The sequence below is a fragment of the Mauremys reevesii genome, linkage group 23 (assembly GCF_016161935.1).
Source record: "Mauremys reevesii isolate NIE-2019 linkage group 23, ASM1616193v1, whole genome shotgun sequence".
In the NCBI taxonomy this organism is placed as follows: Eukaryota; Metazoa; Chordata; order Testudines; family Geoemydidae; genus Mauremys; species Mauremys reevesii.
Window position 1 is genome coordinate 12,401,048 of NC_052645.1, and position 12,966 is coordinate 12,414,013.

A 12,966-nucleotide genomic window follows, 5' to 3' on the forward strand; every position below is an offset into this window, starting at 1 on the left:
AAGAGTGGTCAGATCTGACCTGGGTCACAAGGTCTTGCGTGGGTTGAACTGACAGAGGTGATGTAAATTGGCTCCAGCCAGCGACCAGCTCCCAATACTCTAGACAAGGCCAGCTGTATTTTAGCGTGTGCTAAGTGGGCAGAGTTAAGGGTAGATTGAGCTAGCTAACACCATCTAAAAACCATTGCTAAATCCTCCTCTCGACAAAGCCAGAATGGAAGAGACAAGACTCCGGTCGGGTCTATGCGAAGCGTTTCTGCTGGCCTGGCTTTGCCACTAGAAGCCTCGAACGTAGAAGCAGCGAGACTAGCGAAGTTTCTCTTTTACAGGTATAGTTTCACTCAGGGCGGCGTGATGTCACAATTCCAGTGCAAAACACGGCTTTGCCAGTGTAGCTGCGTCCACTTCAGGAGCCGCTCGTATGGTTATGCTAGTTTGCCGTGAAACACTCTTAGCGTAGACATGTGCCCAAGGAGCAAATCTGATGACTAAAAGCCATCACTGGAAAATAGTTCACTTTCACGGCAGAGCAGCCTGTTGAAATCTACCTGAGAGGGGTGTTTCTGTACCAGTTGAGAATAAGCTCTTTTTGAAATAGTCAGGGGTATTTTATTTCTGTTTTGTTTTTTAAAGTCTGATCCTGAACTTGCTTTGTACATAAACCTGAAGTGTCTCTGGGCTGAGACCGGTGTATGGCTACCTGCTTTCTATAGAGTTAAATATTAAGTTAATGATTTGGGTTTGGAATCCTGTCTGTTGTGGAACAATTCTCATGCCGGTTGCTGGCTTGACCTGGCTTTCCAGGTGAGGCTTTTAACTGGAGATGAGTCTAGGCCAAAAATCTCAAATCTGTACTTTGCAGCTCAGTCTTGTTTTGAGTCTTAACAGAGCATGTCTACACGGGGAAGCTATTTTGGAGTAAGCCAGGATCTGAATTTAAAGCCCTAGTGCTGTCCTGGGATAGCTACTCTGGTCCGTTTCCCCACACAGACAAGCCCTAAGCGAAGTACCTGGGAGGCCGTCTTGAATCTTCAAATCTCTTTTGTGAATTGCATATGAAATCCTTCAAAGGATACTCACTCTGGGTGTGCCGCTGGCTTTCGTCTTAACCTTGTAAAATTGTACAGAATTATTGCACTGTATTTATAACGGGGAGCCACCTTTTTACACTTCTATATGTATTTTAAGTGAGTGTATTTAAATCATTCCTGGGGTGGTTCTCCTGAAGTCCAGCTTGGCGGTGTTGTGGGTGTGAATGTTTCTTTTGTAAACTTACGGCACTTGAAGGTTTGTGAGCAAAAAGAAATGAATAAAAATGCTTTGTCTTTTGAGCTGCTGTTCTCTGTAAAGGAACCAAGCTAGTTGCAATAGGGTTTGGGTCCCCCCGCTGTTGATGTGAAACTCATCTGTATCCAGCCCCCAAGGCTGGCAGAGATCAAGGAGGCTGCGGATTCAGTGAGGCCTTCAGGTGAGGGTGGAGAGAAGGTGGGGGCTACTGGGGGCATTCGAAGGATGCTGCTAAGTGGAGCTGAGCTCCAAAGCCCACCTGTTTCAACCCAGCCAGAGAGGGCCCGGCAGTGAATAGATGGTGGGTGAGGGGAATAGAATGGGGCAGGGTTAGAGGGTGACTGTCCCTTCTCTTCCTGGATTCAGTCGTTCACGATTCCAGGGTGATCTGTGCTTGTTGCAAGCAATCCACTCCCTACAAAGCACCATACGAGCTCCTTCACGGACAGGAGAGATCTGGCTCCTGGAGAGTGAGTGTTTCCCACTTCCGACAGTCTGGGGGATGGGGCACCCCATTGTCTCCCTGGGCTAGGACTCCACCGCAGTGTGGTGATTTTAGCTCCCCCTGGGTTGCAGTTGGTGGTTGAAGCAATAGCCAGAGCTGAGGTAGAGGAGGGATGGTCTTTTTCCAGCTCCTTGCCTGGGCTGGTGGCAGCCTTCGCAATCACCTTCCACCTGGAGGATTGCGGGGAGGGGTAGGGAGAGGAGATAGCTACAACGGTGCATCACCAGAGATTGCAGGGAAACATTGGCGTTAAAGCCACCCGTCCTTCCTCCCTGACTTCATTCATGCCTTGCTCATGGCAGGACGGGGCGTCTTGAGTTGCTAGACTTAGGGACACAGGAACGGTCAGATCTCTCCAATGGTGGCTGGTACCAGCTGCTGCAGAGAACGGTGCCATAGCACTTACAGTAGCAGTTATGGGATAACCTCCCCCCGGGGAAGCTTTTTCCCTGATCCCAAGAGTTAGCGCTCGCCTCGCCCAGAAGCCTGGAAGGATAAGATCTCTTCCAGACGTCCCATGTGATACCTCTGGATGTTCTTGTTTATCCATCTTACTTCCTTGCTTTGAACCCCAGCGCTTTTCATCAGTTGATGGCCATGCACTTTATAAAGGTGATTAGTAGCATTATCCCTGTTTTACAGATGGGGAAACTGAGGCAGGGGGCGGTGCCACGACTTGCCCAAGGTCACCCAGCTGGCCTGCAGCGGAGCTGGGAGTAGAGCCCAGGCACAGTCAGATGGGCCATGGCAGCGTCTCACCATGGGGTGTGGATTCTGTGACAAACGGCCCCGCACGTGTCTCCGCGTTAAGCTGCGTGTGGAGGGCTGTGGATTGGGCTAGGAATTGGCAGGGAGGGTGCAGTGGCTCTAAGGAACCTGGTTCTGGTCCGATCTCTGGGCTGGTTTGAGGGTGGGACGGCTGAGCCCTTGGAACCTTAACCTTAGGGTGGGCAGGCCACCAATAGGCACCCGTTCCTATGGGTGCGGCTCCCGCCCCAGCGCTAGGGTTCCTGTGAGTAGGGCACTTGGAGTTTGCTCAGTACCTCGGAAATCAGGCTACTGCCCTGGGGGCTAAGTGCTTAACTTTAGGCCAGGGGTTCTCAAACTGGGGGGTCGGGATCCCTCAGGGGGTTGTGAGGTTATTACATAGGGGGGGGGTCGCGAGCTGTCAGCCTCCACCCCAAACCCCACTTTGCCTCCTGCATTTATAATGGTAAATATATTGAAAGGTGTTTTTAATGTCTAAGGGGGGTGGCACTCGGAGGCTTGCTGTGTGAAAGGGGGGGGTCACCAGTGCCAAAGGGGGAGACCCGCTGCTCTAGGCTTTAAGAAAGTTTGTCAGAGCCTTTTTTTTGTTTAGCCCGTAGCGCCACCTAGTGGCTAACTGCTGAAATTGCAAGTTGTGGGGGGGGGGCAGTGGAACAAAACCGATTCTGAGCCCTAGCAGCCTGCGGTGGCATTTGGAGCTGAGTTTCTCCAACTCTTCAACCCAGACAGGGAGAGAGACACGTGCCCCCTGCAGCGCCAGCGTCCAGCACGGGCTCACGCCAGCTCCCTTCCGGCTGAAAGGCCTGGAAGCTCCTTTTTTTAAGGCCTCTCGTCTTTCCGGTTCCAGCAGAGACCTGTCGTTAGCGCTGGGCCGGCATGGGCAGCAGGAGGGCAAGCTTCCTCCGCCCTGCCTGGCTGCCAGGCAGCCTGACCTGCTCAAGTGCCCCTCCACTGACCTGAGAGGGGTCCTGGGTCTCCATGCCCCACCCCTCTGCCGAGAGCCACTATAGAGGGCAGCCAGTGGCAGGAAGGGCTGAGCCCCGGCACCTCGGCGCCTGGCCATTCAGAGCCCCCCCCAGGCACCTCGGGGCCTGGCCGTTCAGAGCCCCCACTCCAGCGCCTCTGGGTTTTCTGCATCAGTTATGAATGTAAAATAATTGCTTGAGCCTTGGCACATCTTTCATTACAAATTAAGCTCTGAGTAAGGGTCTCTCTTCCCAAGGAGCACCCCCCACCCACCCGCCCCAAGGGAGAGTGACTTAGAGGGGAAAGGCGTCATGCCCCATTCTCGGTCCCTCTCGCAGCCCAGCTAACCCCATGAAGCCGGCAATGTTCTCTAACTGGACACCCTGGCGTCTCATTGCTGGGCGGAGGAGTCGGGGGAAAACCTAGGGCCCGTTTAATCAGTGTCAGGGGCCAAGGTCCCTTCCAGGCAACTTAAACGTGCAAAGGGGAGGAGGTGGTTAAACAGCTGAAGGCTTCCTGCCTCTGTTGTGCCTGGGATTGTAGTTCTGAAAACTCGGGGAGTTAATGCACCCTCTTTCTTCCTCTGCCCGACCGCTCCCCGTAATCCTGGTGAAGGGGCTGGAACAGTTCGGGGGTCCAAGATCCCTTGTAGGATATGTTTGCCTGAGACCATCTTGAGAGAACAGGGGAGTTTGATCCTGCCTGTTGTAAAGGACGTGCACGTGGACGGGCAGCTCCAACTGAATTGCTATAGCAGGGTTAGGTCCTAAACTCTGATTTGTGCCAGTGCCGCCAGCCATCATTTTACGGAAGGTTCCTTTGCTCTGTGATGCAAATCACAGCAGTATCTGTGCTGGGAGTTTGCATCCATGCAGATGGCTGGACGCTCTAGTGTGGCCATGGCAAATAGGGTCCTTATGCTGTGGATGGGACTACTAGAAAGAATCCCACAGTAGAGGAAATGGCTCACTAACAACCCTTCCCATAAGGCAAAGTACTGGCTAGCTCCATTTTACAGATGGGGAAAACTGAGGCCGGAGGTGAAATGAGTCAGCCTGCGTGTCTCAGGGAATCAGCAGCAGGGTTAGGAATAGAACCCGGGAGTCCTGACTCAGTCCAGAGCTCTCTCCACTAGACTCTCATTGCGCCAATTGATTTTGAATCTTGCCAATCTACGGCAAGCGTTAGATCCCAGAGCGAGTCAGTAGCAGAATCCAGGGCCCCAACACCTGGCCTAAAGCTCCACTGTGGATGAGATGAGGATCTGGGGGTTCTACTGGAATCTGAGTCAACAATGGGATGCAGTTGCAAAAAAGACTCGTATCCTTCCAGGTGTTTTAACAGCAGCGTCCTGCGAAAGACGTGGGAGGTAATTGTCCCGCTCTGCTCGGCGCTGGTGAGGCCTCAGCTCCGGGGTCCTGTGTCCAATTCTGAGCGCCAGGCTTTGGGAAAGATGTGGGCAGGTCAGAGAGAGCCCAGAGGAGAGCAACAAAAAATGATCCGGGGTTTAGAAAACCTGAGCGCTGAAGAAAGGTTAAAAAAACCAACCTATTGAGGCTGCAGAAAAAAAGACAAGAGGAGCTGATCAGTCTTCACATGTGATAAGGGCTGTTTTAAAGAGAACAGTGATCAGTTGTTCTCCGTGTGCACGGCAGGCAGGACAAAAAGTAACGGGCTTAATCTGCAGCGAGGGAGATTTAGGTTAGATATTAGGGGAAAACTTTCTAAGCATAAGGGGAGTTAAGCTGTGGAACGTGCTTCCAATGGCGGTTATAGAATCCCTGTCACTGGAGGTTTTTAAGAGCCGGTTGGACAAACACCTGGCAGGGATGGGCTAGGAGAACTTGGTCCTGCCTCGGCGCAGGGGGTTGAACTAAATAACCTCTCGAGGTCCCTTCCAGCCCAGCAGTTCCATGATTCTATGATACCCAGGGTGACCATGCGTCCCATTTTGGCCAGGACGCTCCCTTTTTCAAGCCCTGTCCCGGCCATCCCACCTTTTTTGGCAAAAGTGGGCCTCTGTCCTGTCTGCTCTTGCCGACTTGATCAGGATTTTTTTTCCCCCTGAGAAAAGTGCAGGTTTGGCAACAGTGAAACATTTCGCAAATTCGTGTCCATTTCGCTGAATTGTTTCAGTCAAAAAAAACAAAAAGTCCCCTCCTCCCCAAAATCAATGTTTTTGTTTAGACATTTTTTAAATGAAACCTTCTGATTGTTTTGGTTGGAAGGGACCCCTTGTTTCAAAATTCCCTTTCATGGTATTTGTTTTTAAAGTTTTAGAATGGTCACGGCGGGAATGAAATGTTTCAGTTTTGTCCAAATATTTCAATTGCAGAAAACTAGAAAAATGTGGTGTTCACCCAGCTCTACCCATGAGTTCAAATCTCACCTCTTCGAAGCGCTGTTTCAATTCCCGCGTCATTCGCACGAACCCCACCTCGAAGACGGTTAGGGAAGCGCTCCTGACCAGTCCCCTCCTTCCATTTTTTAAATAAGCCAGCAGGGAGTTTACGCAAGGTCACGGCAGGCCCACAACCCAGTGCTCTAAGAGGAGACCCCCCAGTCTTATCTGCTGCACCATGCTGCCTTTCAGAGCCTTGGTTGCCCTATATCTACCCACACGTCTCCCCCTAAGCCAAGAATAGACCCGGGATTCCTGAGCACCAGAAGTCAACAGCTGCCTACGAAATGCTGGCGTAACCGGTGAGTACTATGGGAGTTAAATCCTCCTCCAGCTGCTGGTCTGGAAAGGGGCTGGCTGCTGCTTCTATCACTCAGGTGATGAGGGTCAAAGTAGGGTGCCCAGATGTCCTGATTTTATAGGGACAGTACCGATTTTTGGGGTCTTTTTCTTATATAGGCTCCTATTATTCCCCCACCCCCTGTCCCAATTTTTCACAGTTACTGTCTGGTCACCCTAGGTCAAAGCCAGGGAACGGACAGGCAAGGGGCTTAAATCTTGCTGCTGATCTACAGGGTGTGTGTGGGGGGAGGAGGGTTGTATCTGATATCGCTTAAAAACAGCCTTTAGCCTGAAAAAGACAACCTGTAAGTGACGGGGCGCATCACTCTCAGACGCACGTCTCGGTTTATTTGTCACTCCTCTTGCTCGGGCGATCCACTGGGTCGGGTTATTATCTACAGAGGGTGGGAGTCTATGACCCCTCTCGGCTTGGGAGCCTGACTCTTCTGCACAAGCTGTACAGACTCGTGCCGGTCGCTCAGGAGGTCATAGGATTGCTCCCTGCTGCTGGCCAAGAAAGCAGCTGCTTTCCCAAAGTCCAGGTGAGGCCCTGGAGTATTTTGGAAGATGAGCGCTGCTGACGGGCGCCTTCAGGGACGTTTCCTCCAGTGGATGTTCTCCCTGCTTACTCCTAATCATTAGAGATGCACCGATCCATCATAAGCAGCCGCAGCAGGGCTGTTTCGCCTGCTAATTCCCAGGCCGGTGCAGCTCCCCTTTCTCCTGGCCCCAGGGGAGCCGGGCACGGAGGGGCACCGAAGCAGGATCAAAAAACTCGGAGGTTTGCTGATGCCGACGGGGTTTAGTGATGCTGATGCTGGCAGGGACACACCCCGCTTGCCCCCTGACCTTTAAAGAATGGAAATAAGCAGTTAAAGTCTGGTGTACTCCTTTTCCCAGCTGCAATGCTGGTGCAAGCCATCTCCAGCCCTCCATCTCCAACAACCACCCAAAATACGCGCCCCCCACCCCCCGCTTTACAATCTTGCATTCTTAATGTAAAGCCCTAATGCCACGGGTAAGGCGGACGAGCCACCCACCTGCATGGAGTGTGGGAGGAGCAGCTGTGCTGAGCTGGCGACGTAATTGACGGACAAGCTGATGAGGAAAGATGCCTACGCGGCAGTTTGCCTCCTGCTAAGGTGATTACTCAGTTCTCTGGCCAGCAGGTGGCAGGGCTGGGGTTAGAAATCAGGCGTTCCTGGCCCCCAGTCCTCTGCTCCGTCCGCTAGACTTGGCTGCATTTTAGGCCCTCGGGTGATGAGTTGAACTGGATGCTCTGGGTTAGTTGTGCTGGGGTCCTTTAGTGGGTGCTTCCTCCCCACCTCCACCCATGCTCTTTCCCCTGCCCTGGTGTCCAAGCCGCCTCTGCTAACGGAGCCTGGCAGAACAGGCCAGACTGGCAGCGCGGGTTCCTCTGGGGACAGGCTGGATTCCATGTGGCGGCGGCTTACAGCAATTACGGCGCAAAGCCGGTCTGGAAACCCTCGATTCATCACATTCTTCTGGTAGCAGCGAAGGGGCTGGGGACCCCCCAGCGTGGCGGGAGAGGAATCCCTTCCCCAAACGCATTCCTGCCAGAGACCGAGCCCGTTAACCCCGTGGCTGCCGGGCTGCACTGCAGCGCTGGGTGGAAGGTGGGGGGCTGGGGGTTTCTCAGACGTTCCAGGGGGCCAGTGCCATCCCAGCGTTTTTAGGTGACTGTACGTGGCGGAGGCACTAGGGTTTCATTATGAACTCCTGGTCCATCTTCACGAGGCAGCACCCAAAGGGTTAACTTGAGGGTCCTGACATCCCTTAACTGTAATAGGGAGACTTCCCTCTCCAGCAAATTAGAAGGAAAATGTGGTTTGATTTTTTTCCAGCTGCTGGGCTAACCCCCTAGTCTAATCGCTAGCAGGCCCAGCGGCCCGGCCTTGACTTCTTCCTCTCTCTGCAGCAGCGAGTGTTTGGGGAAGGGTTTCTTCAGACTCGGGGCCCTGGTCCGAAGTCACTAGGCATCTTTCCGCTGACTCTGGAGGGCCCCGCACACAGGCTGGGAAGTTGCAAGGGTCAGAAAGCCGGTGGGGGGAGAAAGCGGCTGCGAGGGCAGACGTATGTGTCACCCCAAAGAATAAACACGAGTTAGTTAATGCTGCCGATTCAAAGCCACAACAGTGGGTCCTATAAACAGGATAGAGTTAGTCATCTCCACGCAGGAGAAAGAGAGCAGAGGGGCCAGGGGTTGGGGACTGGAGTGGGAGGAGACCGTGCTCTGCTGGGGGGGTTCGTTAGGCTCTTAAAGCGGAAGCAACTTGGCTGTTTGAGGCTGAAAGAGCTGAGACTTAGGCCAAATCTCTGAAACCTGGAGGCCAGCAGTTTGGCTAAGGCTAAAATTTCCAAACTGCGGCTACGTCCCACTGACTTTCAAGGGGAGGTGGGCTGCTGGGGCCAAATTCTGACCGGTATTGAGATGCCTAAAGATGCAACTTGCCACCTTGGTGGGTAGGGGATTCACAAAGGTATTTAGGTGCCCAACTCCCACTGAGTTCAGAGTTAGGCAGCCAGCCACGTCTGAAAATCCCATTAGGTGCAGAGCTGCATCTTCAGGTCCCTAAATACCTTGGCCCGAGGCTACTAATTCACTTAGGGTAATTTTTTCAAAAGTTCCTACCTCCAGGGTTGGCCCCACCACTCCCAGGGCTTTGCTTTGAAAATCAAGGCTTAACTTGAGATACAGCCAGGGCTCTAAGAGACGGGCCTGGCCACAGAGCGCTCGCTGGCTAACTAGACGAGACGAACAAAGGGTGAGAGAAAGGAAGTTGAACGATCCCCATTTTACAGATTGGGAAACTGAGGCAAAAAGTGACCGGCCCGAAGGAATTTGTGACCGAAGCAAAACTTGACCCTATCTATCCTGAGTGCTAGGCGAATACCTTAATCATACAACCATCTTTCTGCTTTAGGTGCCCAGCTTTGAAAATCTGTGCCTGTAGGTGAGGAGACGGCTCGAGTGTCTACCCGTGCCATGGCATGGCGTAACATCCTTCCAGCATGAGGCAACAGCTACTGTGGGGTGGCAGCTGTTTATTTAAATTGTTGTAACCAATCCTGTGACTTTAAGAATGGCCTGGTTAAAATCAGGGCATTGGCAGCTTTGCTGACTCTTCCAGTTAGTTTTTGGGCTTGCCGAAAAGCAAACCTGGCTGGAGTCCGTGTTCTGGTCTCGTGCCGCTGCCATTTAAACCTGTGTTAAAAACGGTGCATGAATGTAACCTGACCAGCTCACCCTGCGCTCCTGGGCGAAGAACCCATGTGCCGCCGGTGTAATGGACAAGCTTAGCCAGTGTGTGTGAGGATCCATGAATAGCACCTGCTCCCACTTGTGCAACCGAGCCTAACTCAGGGGCCTGGCCCGCGGTTGTGACTACCCCGCCTGGGTTTGACGCGTGCCCTTTGGCTGCTGTGGTTTATTGGGTTTACGACTCCGTGCTGCAGGAAGAGACTCGACGAGCCTAGCGAGTGACTCAACCCAGAGGAGGGCTAGGAGCACGGAGAACATTCTGGGGTTGGAACCAGCTCCCCACGGGCAGGAGGAAAACCTCGCTGGGGGGGTGTGGGCTGGGCTCGCTGCTTTGACTGATGTTTCGCCAGGGATCCTATGGGAGGTAGGCGGGGGCCTGATTCTAACAGAGGTGGGCTCTGGTTTGCAAATGAAGCATGCAGGGCATCTGCTCCAGGCGGAGGCGATGGGGACCAGGTTTGTGCTGCAGCACGTGGGTTCAGTCTGGCTGGAATTCACTGCACCTGGCCGATGGCCGGGCGGTTGGGCTCTATGCGGGTGACGTGGGGAGCTCTTCCTTCTCTTCTCCAAGGGTGCACGCTGCCCTCAGTCCCACTGAACACCCCCCGCCCCATGGGGCTGCAGACAGCTGCCCTGTAGGCGTCAGTCGCTGGGCCCCCGGCATGACAGAGGGAGGCTCCCGTTGGCTGACGGGAGCAGTCAGGATCCGCAGCGGCCCTCATGTCCCATGGGCAACGCTATGTTTACTTACAACTCCCCCAAACCCAGAACTCTCCATGGGCGGGGAGCGGCTGTGGATACCCCCAGGAGGCTTTGTCTCAGCAACTCTCTGGGGCTCCCAGAAGCTGTCTGGCCACACCCAGGCACCCCCTCCTCTTTAACATGCAGCACGGGTCCCTTGGCACTGTCCTGCTCCTTTCGTCCCTTGGGGCAGGTCGGTGCGCACCCTGCAGGATGTTCTACACCTAGGAGATGGGAGGCAGGTGTTAGGGTCTGAGCAGCCCCATGGAGGAATCCAGGCCGGGGGGCAGGGGAGGACACCAAGGGGCTCAGTGGGGCTGGAAGGTAGGGGCAGTGCTGGGGAAGAGAAGAGTTGTGATTTTGATTTTGTTGTGGAAGGCTTGGTGGATCTGGGCCCTGCATAGTCTAACCAGCCCCTGCCCATCCTCCAGTGGAAACGTCCAGGCAGTGCTGGGTGAATGATGTCAGCCCAGCTCTCTAATGATCCTCAGGGCGGCCGGGCAGAAAATACCCACTGGCATGACCACGGTGGTGTCAGAATCCTCGGACGCTTCTGCTGCCTTCAAGGGCCGCGTCAGCCACACCAAACCCGGATGTTTGCTTCCTTGGAGGGGAAGGATGGAGGGAGGAACCTACTGGAGAACCTGGAGCGAGGGCTGGGGGGCGCTTTCTGTGCACGGTCTTAGCCCCGTGGGCCAATGGGCAGCCATGTCGTCTCTGAGTTACGCTGCTGGAACACCGTGAATTGCACTGGTGCAGCTGAGATCAGATTCTGGCCCGAAGGGAGGAGACCAGCTGCTTTGCATTTTCTATGAATCCTCCAGCAAAAGACACTGGCTGGACCCCCAAGTCAAGGAGAAGATGGGTGGAGCTTAGTGATTACGTGCTGCACGTCAGACTAGCTCTGAGCCTGCAAGTGTCCTGTGGATACTGCATGGAACTGAGACCCGGGTTCTAATTCTGTGTCTGCTACTTGCTTGTGACCTGGGGCCAGTCACTTCCCCTCTCTGAGCCTCAGTTCCCCCCCCCACCCCCGCCGTGCATTTATCTCATTACACTGTATGGTTTTCAGGGTGTATGCCCTGCGGCCTGAAGCCCTAGAGTGTAGGGAGTTTGCTATTGCCACCTGTTGCTGAACAGACAGAAAAGCAGCTCAGAGCTGCTTGAGATCCCCAGGTGGACAGAGGAGGCATAGGGAAGGGCGCTCTCTGCTGCCATCTCTTGGTGAGCAAGGGGAAATGATTGACTGGGCCAGCTTCATTTGCATTTGTTATGTGGCAGAATGGGGCATTTTGGTCAAAATACGGTTAAGTGTTGACTTTGGGGGCAACAGAATGTTATTGTCTGTCTTTGGGAATGACAGCACAAAAGAACTGCACCGAACGTGCCTGGGGTGAGAGGTCACCCCGAGAGAGAACATGGTCCAGCACAAATGGGTAGCAGTGCCCAGACCAGAGGTCAGCCACCTTTCAGAAGTGGTGTGCCAACTTTTCATTTATTCACTCTAATTTAAGGTTCTGCGTGCCAGTCATACATTTCAATGTTTTTAGAAGGTCTCTTTCTATAAGTCTATAATAAATAACTAAACTCTTGTTGTACGTAAAGTAAATAAGGTTTTTAAAATGTTTAAGAAGCTTCATTTAAAATTAAATTAAAATGCAGAGCCCCCCGGACTGGCCAGGACCCAGGTAGTGTGAGTGCCACTGAAAATCAGCTCGTGCGCTGCCTTCGGCACCCGTGCCATAGGTTGCCTATCCCTGGCCTAGACACAGTGTGAGTAAGTAGAGAGAGGAGAATGGGGCTGTATCTCTGGGAATGCCACTGCCTCCTAGGGACAAGGACTCTGTTAAGAATTCTACAGGCCCCTGAGTGCTCTCCAAAGACTTCGCAGTGGTAGCTCCAAGGTAGCATGTGCCTTGGAAGCTGGAGTCAGAGCTCAGGCAGGTGATGGTGCTAAGAAAGCCGGAGAGAGCATCAGGAGCTTAACTGAGGGATGCTGGTGGTGGCCTCCCAATCCAGCAAGTACAGCTGCAATCGCATCCCTGGTGGTGCCTGGTGGAAGGACCCTCAAAGCAGCCCAGGGCTGGAGCCTGAGCTGCCAGAGGAGGACTCGGATTGAAGCTATTGCAAAGGGGGGTGGGGGTGGGGGGGTGTTCGTTCCTACCTAATCGGTGTTGCTCATTTAATTGCTGGCTTTCACCAATGTATCCTTCCTCTTCCTCCCCCGCAACAAAGTTCTTTGTTTTTAAACCCCTTGTGAGTGGGGAGCTATTGCCGGGCAGGGGGCTCCCAGTGTGGTACAGATCGTTCCCCAGGTTGCTGGGTGTTTAATTTTTCAGAAGCAGCACCTAGGAAATTCAGCCCAGCCCTTTCTGCTGCCAGCAATCCCTGGCAGAAGGATTCCAGGGGCAGGGACGGTCTCTTGGGCACGGGCAGGGCCTGGCCCAACGGGACCCTGGTCTCAGTTGGGGGTTTTTGGCATTGCTATAATACAAACAGCTGCTGAAGCAGGCTGAGACAGCCAGGAGAGAAGGGGCGAGAGAGCCCTGGAAGCCCGCGGAGGAAAGCAGCAGAGGGAGCAAACCCCCTTCTTCAAACACAAACATGCTCAGGGAAAGCAGAGAAACCGCAGGGGAAGCAACCCAGCCCTCGTCAGTTTCTTGCTCTATAAAC